Here is a 10,097-nt window from a genome sequence, read left to right on the forward strand (position 1 = left end):
AATTCTGTTCTATTGATTCACAAGTCTTTTTTTGTGCAAGTACCATGCTGTTTTTTAAAAACCACTGTAGCTTTATAACATAACTTGAAATCTGGGACTGTGATGCCTTCTGCTTTGGTTTTGTGGCCCAGGATTACTTTTGCTTTTCTGGGTTCCTTGGGGGCCCATATGCATTTTAGAATGTTTTTCTGATTCTGTGCAGAGTGTTGTTGGTATTTTGATTGTAATTGCATTGAATCTATATGTTAATTTCAGTATGTGTCTGTCTTGACAGTATACCTTCTGTCTATCCAAGAACAGGGATATCTGTCCATTTTCTAATGTTATCTTTAATATTTTTTTCTCAGGATGATTTTTTTTTGTTAGAGCGAAACAGAAGCAAGGTCATCTAAACAGATAGTGATCTTTAACTTCCTTGGATAGCTTAATTCCTAATTTCATGTTTTTGGAGCTATTGTGAATGGGATTGTTTTCCTAATTTCTTTCTTGGTGGATTCATTGCTAGCTGATAATATTTGTGTATTAAATTTCTATCCTGCTACTTTGCTAAATTTGTTTATTAGTTCTAGAAGTCTTTTGGTGAAGTTTTTGGGGTTTTCTATGTAAAGGGTCATGCCTTTTATGAATGAGGATGGTTTGACTTTTTTCTTTCCTATACTTACCACTTTTATTTCTTTATCTTGCCTGGCTAAATTTTCTAGTACTACTTTGAATATCAGGGGGAAAGAGGGCAACCTTTTCTTGATCCTGACTATAAAGGGAAAGCTTTCAGTTTTTCCTTATTTAGTGCGATGTTGACTGTGGGTTTGTCATACATTGCTTTTATCAATGTGAGATAAAGTCCTTCAATATTTTCTTCAGGGCTTTTGCCACAAATGAATGTTGAGTTCTGTCAAAGGCTTTTTCTGCATCTATTTAGATGATCATGTGATTTTTGTCCTTGCTCCTGTTTCTGTGATACTTTACATTCATTGATTTATGTACAATGAATCATCCTTGAATTTATAAGATGGTCATGTTGTATGATCTTTTTAATGATCTTTTGCATTCTCTTTGCCAGTATCTTGTTACTGATTTTTGCATCTATGTTCATTTAGGAGATTGGCCTGTAGTTTTCCTTGAAAAGTCTTTGTCCCATTTTGCTATCAGGGTAATACTAACTTCTTGAAATGAATTTTCCAGTTCTCCCGCCCTTTTATTTTACTGAAGAGTTTGAGGAATGTTAGCATTAGATCTTCCATGAAATTCTGGTAGAATTTTTCACTGAATTCTTTGGGTCCTGTGCTCTTTGTTGTTGTTGTTGTTGTTATTGTGGTTGTTGTTGCTGCTGCTGACAGCTTGTTTACTGCTTCTATTTCATTGTCTGTTATTGGTTTATTCAGAGTGTTCATATCTTCTTGGTTAAAGTTGGTAATTTATATGTATCTAGGAATTTCTCCACTTTCTAGGTTCTCCAGTGTATCATTATTTAAGTTTTTGAAGTAGTTTTTCATAATCCTCTGGAATTTGGTGGTGGCAGTAGTGATTTTACCTATTTTATTTCTAATTGCATTAATATGAGGGTTTTTTTTGTTTGTCTTTTTGGGGTGTTTCACTAAAGTTTATCAATCTTGTTTATCTTTTGAAAGAATCAACTCTGATTCATTGATCCTTTCTAGTGTTTTCTTAGTCTTAATTTTATTAATTTCTACTCTGTTTGTAGCATTTTTCCTTGTATTAATTTCTGATTTTGATTGCTCTTGTTTTTCTAAAATCTTGAGACACATTATTTATTTGATATTGCTCAATTCTTTTAATGTGTGCATTCACAGCTATAAACTTCACTCTTAGAATTGTTTTCCTTATGGCTCATAAATCTGGCATATTGTACTTCCATTGTAATTTGAGTCTGGGGATTTTTAAATTGCTTTTTCTTGATTTCATCTATGATCCTTGATTATTTAATACCATATTGCTTAATCTTTGTGTAATTTCTGTGGGAGTTTATGATCTCTTACATCCATCTTGTCTTTAATTTATTACACTCTGTCCTCATATTGGTTAAATCTGCTAGCCATGATTTCTTTTGAATTTTTCATATCTTATATATCTGCTTGCCTTCTTTTCATAATTTCTAATTGTTTACCAAACTGGTAATTTTTGTCTTATATTCTCTTGTTTCAGGTTGTTATTATTTATTTCTTCTATAGTCTCATTGAACATTTTTAGTAATATTCTATATTTCTTTAATAAAATCCTTTTTTAAGCTAACTTGACATATGAAATTGCTTTGGCGTTTCTTCCTTCAGCTTTGAAAACATTTTGACCATTTGGTTTTGTGTTGTTTGTTAGTAATTTTTCTCTAATTCAGTGTCTGTGAGATGAGCTTTTGAGAGGCTAAAGGTTTTTGGAGGCATCTATTGCCTTGCTTTCTCATATCTATTGTTGTGTGTTGAGGGTTGAAGATCAGCTATGGTAGAAAAACTCAGGCCCTATTGAGTAGATCTCCTTAGTTAAAATGTGTGTCCCTGTGATGTGCCCTTATGTTTGGTTATGTTTTGGTTATTATACCACTCTTTACCCTTCTCAGTGTAATATTTGAGGGTCTTCTTAGTGCCCAGACTTCTTCTGAGGCCTTGACCCCCAGCATTATGCAGAAAGAAGAAAATGAGACACACTGGATAGTGACCTTCAAAAAGAACCAATAAAACTACAATGGCACTACCCTTATCAATAAAAAATAAATCAATAATAATAATATAGTCAGAAAGTCACACTGTATATTGGCATACAGTAAATATCTATGAAATCAACCTTTAACCACCCTTAATAAAAGAAAAGGATTCAACAGTAGCATTTAGTCAACTAAATATAAAAAAAATAACTAAGCTTGAGTGTAATAATAATAAAATAGGCTGGGGAAAAGAAAAATGAAATAAAAGGAATTTGAGAAAGGAGAAATGTGAGATGAAGAATCCAATTAAATAATAAGGTAAAGTTAATAGATTTAGATAAAAGTAATAGAACAAAATAAGAAAATTTAAAAAAACGAATAAAACTAAAAGCAAAAAAAAAAAAAAAAAAAAAAAAAAAAAAAAAAAAAAAAAAAAAAAAAAACAAAAAAAAAAAAAAAAAAAAAGAGAAGAAAAGAGAAAACATACTCCAAAACACAGAGAAGAAAAATAAGTCCAAATAATTCCTCTGTGTGTTTGGGTGAGTGACTTATTTCCAGGGCCTGTAGTATTGGAATCCACCAGGTAGGGGAGAGGGGTAGGAATCATAGCTAGGGCCTGTTTTGTTCTCACACAAAGTGTGTGTATGTATGTGTGTGCATGTGTGCGCATGTTGAGTCCCATCCTGCCTTTCCTGTTGGGCCAAGGTCAATCTATTGGAATGGCTTTTGGCTTAAGGTTGTATTTGCTCCAGTGGCTCTTAGTATTTGTGCCCTTCCCAATGCCCCACCTTACCGTGATCACCATCTAGCTTTATGGCCTGTAGGCTCATGAGGTGCCCCTTTTCTCAAATCTCCTCTGTCCATTCATCAAAGGATATTGCAAACACACAAGCCTAGGCATTTCACTGATTGTGCTGACTGAAAGAGAAAGCAAACATTCCTGAGCCTTGGGCTGGACATAAGTAGTGAAGGGTGTGTCAAGCAGTGTGCTGGACTTAATGCCAGCACCCTGAACTCGAGCCCCCTCACAAAACCACATGTAGTTGGACTGGTTTCTCAATGCAGGAGTGGAGCCACAATGTCCTTCCTGGTCTGAGCTCACTGCTACTTGAATTTCTCAAGGCATCAGTGTCTAGCTTGCTCCCTCTCAGTGCCTTTCTCTTGTGGCCATTTCCCACCCTGACACTCTGGTACAGTGACCCAAGAAACTTTAAGTGTATCTGTTCTGTACTTCTGATTCCTGGACTAGTTCAGCTTTAGAGAATGCAAAGTCAGCATATCAGACATCTAACAGGTTAAGAATGATAATATTTCCCTTTTATTATTGTATAGGTGGTTCATTGTTGACCAAAATGTAGTTATATGCCACATAACTGAATTGTCATAATAGAAACAAAAATAATTGTGTACTACCAATGTAGAGATAACTGTGAAATCAATTGGACACACCAGCTTAAATATTATATGTTTTATCTTATATAAGAAAATCAAAATAAAATGAGAAAGACAAAAATAGATGAGAGACAGGAAGGTAGGGAGATCTTTTTCAAATGGATGAGGGAACAAGAGACAAAGGAAGGAGGAGTAGGGGAATAAAATGGAAAAGTTATTTGAAGGAAAAAATGATGAAAATATAACTTTTTTATAAATGGGAAGGGGACCAAGAATTGGAAGAAGCAGGAAGAGAGGGGAAGGAAAGGGGATAAACACAGAAAGTAAGAAGGATTAAGAGGTATTATGTGCGTGTACCAACTCTCCACAATAGACATTGTGGACTGCAAACATGGGCTAATAAAAAGATAACTATAAAATTCTAAGGAAGGAACTGCAAGAGACTAAAGTGAAACCAAAGACAAACATATTCTTTTCTCCAGGAAAAGACTCAGTATAAGTAATCCTTACTCGCTCCCCCCATTAATTTTATTTACATGTAAATTATATATTAATATATTTCAGTGTGATATTTCAATGCATGAGTCATTGCTTTCCTTTATTCCCTTCCCTTCAATCCATATTGACCATTGTATCAATGCACTTTTTTCCTAACCCTTTCATGTATAATAGAGAAAACATTCTTGTCTTTCTGAGGAAGGCTTTTTCATTTAACATAATGTCTTGCAGTTGCATTCATTTTGCTGCAAATAACAGGATTCATTCATATTTTTTTCATCTTTTTTATTCATACATTGCTTTATGGGCATTTTGTCTGATTCCTGATTCCATAACTTCAGTATTTGTATACAATATACTGAAATAAAGCATATGCAGCTATCTCATTGGTATGCTGATTTCATTTCCTTTGATATACATTGTATACACAGAAGTGGAACAGCTGGATAATATGTTAGATCAATTTTTAGTTTTTGAGAAACTTCCATCCTTTTCTCTGTAATGGCTGTCTTAGGTTCCCACCAACAACCAATGCTCTCTTAACTCACCTTGCCTTACTATCTTTCTTAGGAGGCAATCCCAATAAAAGCAGATTCTTTTTAGTTAGGAGAAAAAGTCACACTAAAATTAATTTAAGAATAAATCAGAATGTAAATACAGAATTTCTAAGAAGGTGAGTCATAAATGTACACCAGCCCCAAGATGTGTTAAAATATCTTATAAAACATTTTACTAGAGTAAAATAAACATAAAATGACATGATGAGTAAAGAGACATATCAAGAGAAGAGAACAGAGTCCAGCAGTACTCTTCAGGTGTGTTTCTGGATGAGGTGATTTCATGATAAGAATCAGGGCTGATCCCACCACTCACTTGACAGGAACCCTTCAGTGCCACAGAGCAAGCTGGCTCCAGGCCCTTTAGTTTGTTAATAAAAGGAAGAGCTACTCTCTAGTCTCATTCTTCTGTGTAGAGATTTCCTTCCTGTTACCGAATCTGCACGTTTCCTTCTCTCTTTCTCTTGTTTACACCTTCTCTTTCCATTTGGGACTTTTCTATCATTAACATCAAATTTTTTATTTTCTTTTACGAATTACAATCATTTGTGTCTCTGGCTGTAAGGACCAATTATTTACTTAAAAATAAATTGTGCTTGTGTCGGCTGCCCATTTGCTAAAATGGTAACGATGCAGAGGAGATCAGCGTGGCCCCTGCAAAATGATAACGCGAATCTGTGAAGCATTTCATAGTTTTGACAAATGTGAGACATTTGCAGGAAAATGGATGCACCTGAAAAATATAATGTGGAATGAAATAAACCAGACACACGAGCTTCCATATTGTATGAAGTCTCTCATTTGAGGACGGCAAAGTACAACAAAGTAAATGATAACAAGATGGATAGAAAGGGACAGCGGGATGGATCTCAGGCAACACAAAAGCTGTCCAAGCGAAGGAGGACAAGGGGAGGGGAGGGAGTGGAAAAATAATAAAGACATGCCATGTGCTAGAACCTAATAACCCCAACTAATGTAAACACTATAGTCATAATGTGAGCCAAGTCCAATAATGTCAACAAGTATGAAAAAGGGGATAAGGGAAGCTGTGGGGGAGGGCCAGGGAAGGGGGTTAGAACAAAAGAAACAAGCAGTGATCTGTACATGGAACCACTCCCAAGATGGCTGCAAACTGCATCAAGTGAAAACACATACTCATGTAAAACAAATACATTAAAAAATTTAATTTTGTACACAGACACTCTGTCTAAATTGGTGTCCTCAATAATAACCATGTAGATAAAAAGTATAAAGCTCATCCTTTTCTTTTGGTTTAAAGTTCATTAAAAAGCAATATATTTATAGCAGTTGTCAGTTAACCAAATCACATGAACTATGAAGAAAACAGAGCTCTGAGAAGTGGTGGGGCAATAGTAGAGACTGTTTTTAGCAATCTGATTTCAAAAGGTCCTGTGTCTTCTGCAATTCATTCTCCATTTCTTTAATTCTCTGCCTTTAAGGCTGCTCTTCGCCATGACTTATGCCTTCCTTCTTCTTGATAGGGCTAATTTCAGTCACATCTGTTTGCTCAAGATTCTCCTTTAGGTTTCCATTTCCCAAGCAAGACTGTGCCTTTATGTTTTTAAATTAAGATTTGGTAATGCTGAATTATTTCTCTGGTGTGAAAAGCTAAAAGTGTAAATAAGGTTCAAATGGTATAATTGGGAATATGAAATAGGAAGAAAACGGCTAAATAGGAAATGGGAAAGGGAGTAGAAAGGAAATAAGGGAAAAATAAAAAAAATGAAAACAAAGTCTTTGTAAATAGGAAAGGGTGGAGGGGGTGAAGGGAGAGCAAGGGTGTGGGGAAAAAAATAAAACCAAGATCTGTCATGTAAAGGTACAAGGTCCCAATGATAATAGTAACTGTACTGTTTGCTTTGAATGTACCAATAAACTTAATGAAAAAAAAAAAGATTTGGTTAATTGCAGGGGAAAAGTACCATTTGCCAACATATATATATGTTCTTTTGTTTATCCTTAGATGAAGGCTCACCCTTCAAGCATAAGTCAACAGTACCTATCTTAACCTCCTGTGGATATAATTTTGTCATATATCATTTTTTGACGTGCACCATTTTCAGTTTTCAGCACTGGTGGCTGATTTCCCATTGACCAAATTTCATCTCCACTTGTTTCCTTATGAGATATATCCCTAGGTTTAGAATTGGGAGTCAGCCCTATGTTCAATGTAGGGTAATGAGTCAGAACTTTGATTTCACTTAATGAAGTCCTGGCTTAGTTTAGGGAGTTATATCCAGGTGTCTGAGACCACTGCTTTACAGTAGTTTGCCCAGTAAGGAGGATATATTGCCCAGTTCAGTGGCCTGCTTCTGGTCCTCTGTCTTCAAATCCACATTTCTTCTCACACATATGGCATTTGTACTTGATCGTCTTCACTGGTTTGACTCCACCAAAGGAACTTGCGATCTTTGAAATTTTAATGACTCCTTTGCAAGAGTAGATTAACAGAAGTAATAAATAATGCAAGAAATATAGCATATCTCAAGTTTTATTATTTACTAGCTAGAAAACAGTTAAAAGCTTAAAAATATTCTAGCTTCATATGAATCTTATGTATGTCAAATATCTATCTATGTGACTCATTAAATCTCATCTGCATTTAATACCAATTTTATTAGTCATTATCATGTGACCCCTTGAGGTTTTATTTCTAGCATTTGCTTATCACATAAAGTGGAAATAAAATTGGTAAAAAATAACGTGAAGTTGATTTTGTATTTTTTATAGTATACACAAGTGGTTCTCAAACTTTAGTGTTTAAAGATCCACCTGGAGGGTTTGCTGTAGCACTGACTTGCAGGAACCCATCCTCAAGGTTTTACATTCAGTAGGCCTGGGATGGACAGAAGAGTTTGCATTTCCAGTGGGGTCACAATTTATCCTGATGCCACTGGTGTGGGGGTTATATTAATCTGTGATCATGTAAAGAGTTCTTAAAAATTGTACCTTTACTTCACTTGATTTTAAATTTTATTCAATATATTGATTTTCCTAAGCTCTAAAGTGTGACTATATGTACATATATGTATATATGTATAGATATTTGTACATCTAAACATATATATATATATGAGGAAATATGTATTCATATATGGATATAAGGATATGCATAAATATATATATAATTTCAGAATTGAGGACTAAAACAAAAGTGTCAGGCTAATGCTTCTCAAAGTATCAGTCTTTTTAGAGGTAAAGTTTTAATAGGAACCATGGGTGGCAACTGGTTCTAAATGGATTTTTGTAATATTCCTTTTAAATTTCAGTCCGTTTCCAAATTATAACCAGAATTGGACAGTTATATCTCCATTCTTCACTGTCCCTATCTTCAATAATAGAATGTGCATCTATACACTCACTGCTTGCTGGGACAGAAAACATGTGTTTTTAAGGGAAAATCAGTCCAAAGAGGGGCCCCAGAAGAGGACAAGTAGACCAGGACCAAGTTCTTCTTCTGAGCTTGGACTCAGGAGAAGCCAATGGAGACTGTATAGTACCTGTCAACAAGACTGTAGGTGCAGAAAATGTGGATTGTAGATGTCAGAGGTAAATTTAAAAATAGTCTTCGGAGAAATAGTGCTTTCTTTTCATGAAACTTCCTATTCCTTTCCATGGAAGGTAATGCTCTGTGAGATACACAAATATGATTAACAAGCCTCAAAAACACCACACAGTTTTGTTCTTTAAAAGCAAGAATGCTAAAACTTAACAAAAATAAAAACTGGCAAAAGAAAAAATATTAGTAATGGTACTTTTTAAAATCCACAAAGAAGTTGCATCTAAATTTGAACCCCTTAGAATTAGTTTGAAAATAGTAGAACAACTATTTTGCAGGAATAAGGATTAAAAGACCTTTAAAGGAATGTATGCTACTAATGTCAATAAAATTCTTGGGAAAATTTTTGTGATTTTAGTGTTTCCTCCAAAGCTGTTATCTGTAAGGCAATGAAATATCTCTTGATGATAATTTCATTTGCAATCTGAAATAGCTCGGATTTATATATTCTGCTGACACAGTCACTCACAGTTGGGGTGTCCATAAGGCACGGTCTCTCTGAGACTAGTTCAGCACTTGGGGTTAGCAAGAGAACCTCGGAGGTCTGCCGAGGGAAAGAAATTGTCAAACCTGGGAATAAGGCCGCTGCTCATAAGGACACTTCTGCTTACTCCCTCAATATGTTCATTTCTTCTCCCCCTAGATTTTCTGAAAGAAGCTAAGAAAAACAATTGCTTACTTTCAGTTATCGGTTAATATAATTTGAATTCCAATTAATGAAGCTTCAAGCATTTGTCAATAATGCAACTATTTAAAATCATTCATTCATAATATTTGCTGAAAACTGAAAGGCATCATGCACCCTAAGTATTACTGGATATATAAGACTAAATATACCAGCTCATCCATCAAGAAATTCAAGGGTCTTTCAGGGAGGTAGGCTTGCAAAAAAATTTAAAAAATATACTATAGTGAGAAAGGAAGAGAAAAGGAAGTAAAAAGGACTAAGATGGGATTCGTACATGTACCAACTCCTACGGTGAAGGCTTTCATTATGTACCATAAACAAGTATTAATAAAAACAAGTTAAAAATAGATAAAACACAGTATGGTAAATGTTACCATCCTCACAGGAACAAAGGTATAGTGGTGGAATAAAATGAGCAATAAGCAATCAAATCAGTAGGAATCAAGGAAGGTTTTGAGGAAACAAATATCAGAAAATATGTTTTAAATATACTTCTACAGCATTCAAACACAGTCTTTTATGTCCTGTAGGACAATTGTTTAGATAATTGACTTTGGATAACATTGCTAAAGTAATATTCAGGAAGGCAATTTACCTCAAGATGTTCAATTACAGAGGCAAAGGTTGCTGAATGAATGAATGTTTTATTCTGCTTTTGTGGTTTTGTTGTTTTTTACAGTGATGGAGGAAGGTGGCATAATTTATAAGAAACTTGTAAGTTTTCTGTGA

At 34.6% G+C, this 10,097-nt stretch overlaps 1 non-coding gene across 1 annotated transcript; it reads left to right on the forward strand.

The window, feature by feature from the left end:
• The first annotated feature begins 5,692 nt into the window (after nucleotides 1–5,692).
• Nucleotides 5,693–5,797, forward strand: LOC117286048. Its single transcript, XR_004517186.1, has one exon. It is a non-coding gene; the product is annotated as a U6 spliceosomal RNA (small nuclear RNA).
• Nucleotides 5,798–10,097: the final 4,300 nt, after the last annotated feature.

Source organism: Fukomys damarensis, unplaced genomic scaffold (genome assembly GCF_012274545.1).
Source record: "Fukomys damarensis isolate Sample0158 unplaced genomic scaffold, DMR_v1.0_HiC HiC_scaffold_14, whole genome shotgun sequence".
NCBI lineage: Eukaryota > Metazoa > Chordata > Mammalia > Rodentia > Bathyergidae > Fukomys > Fukomys damarensis.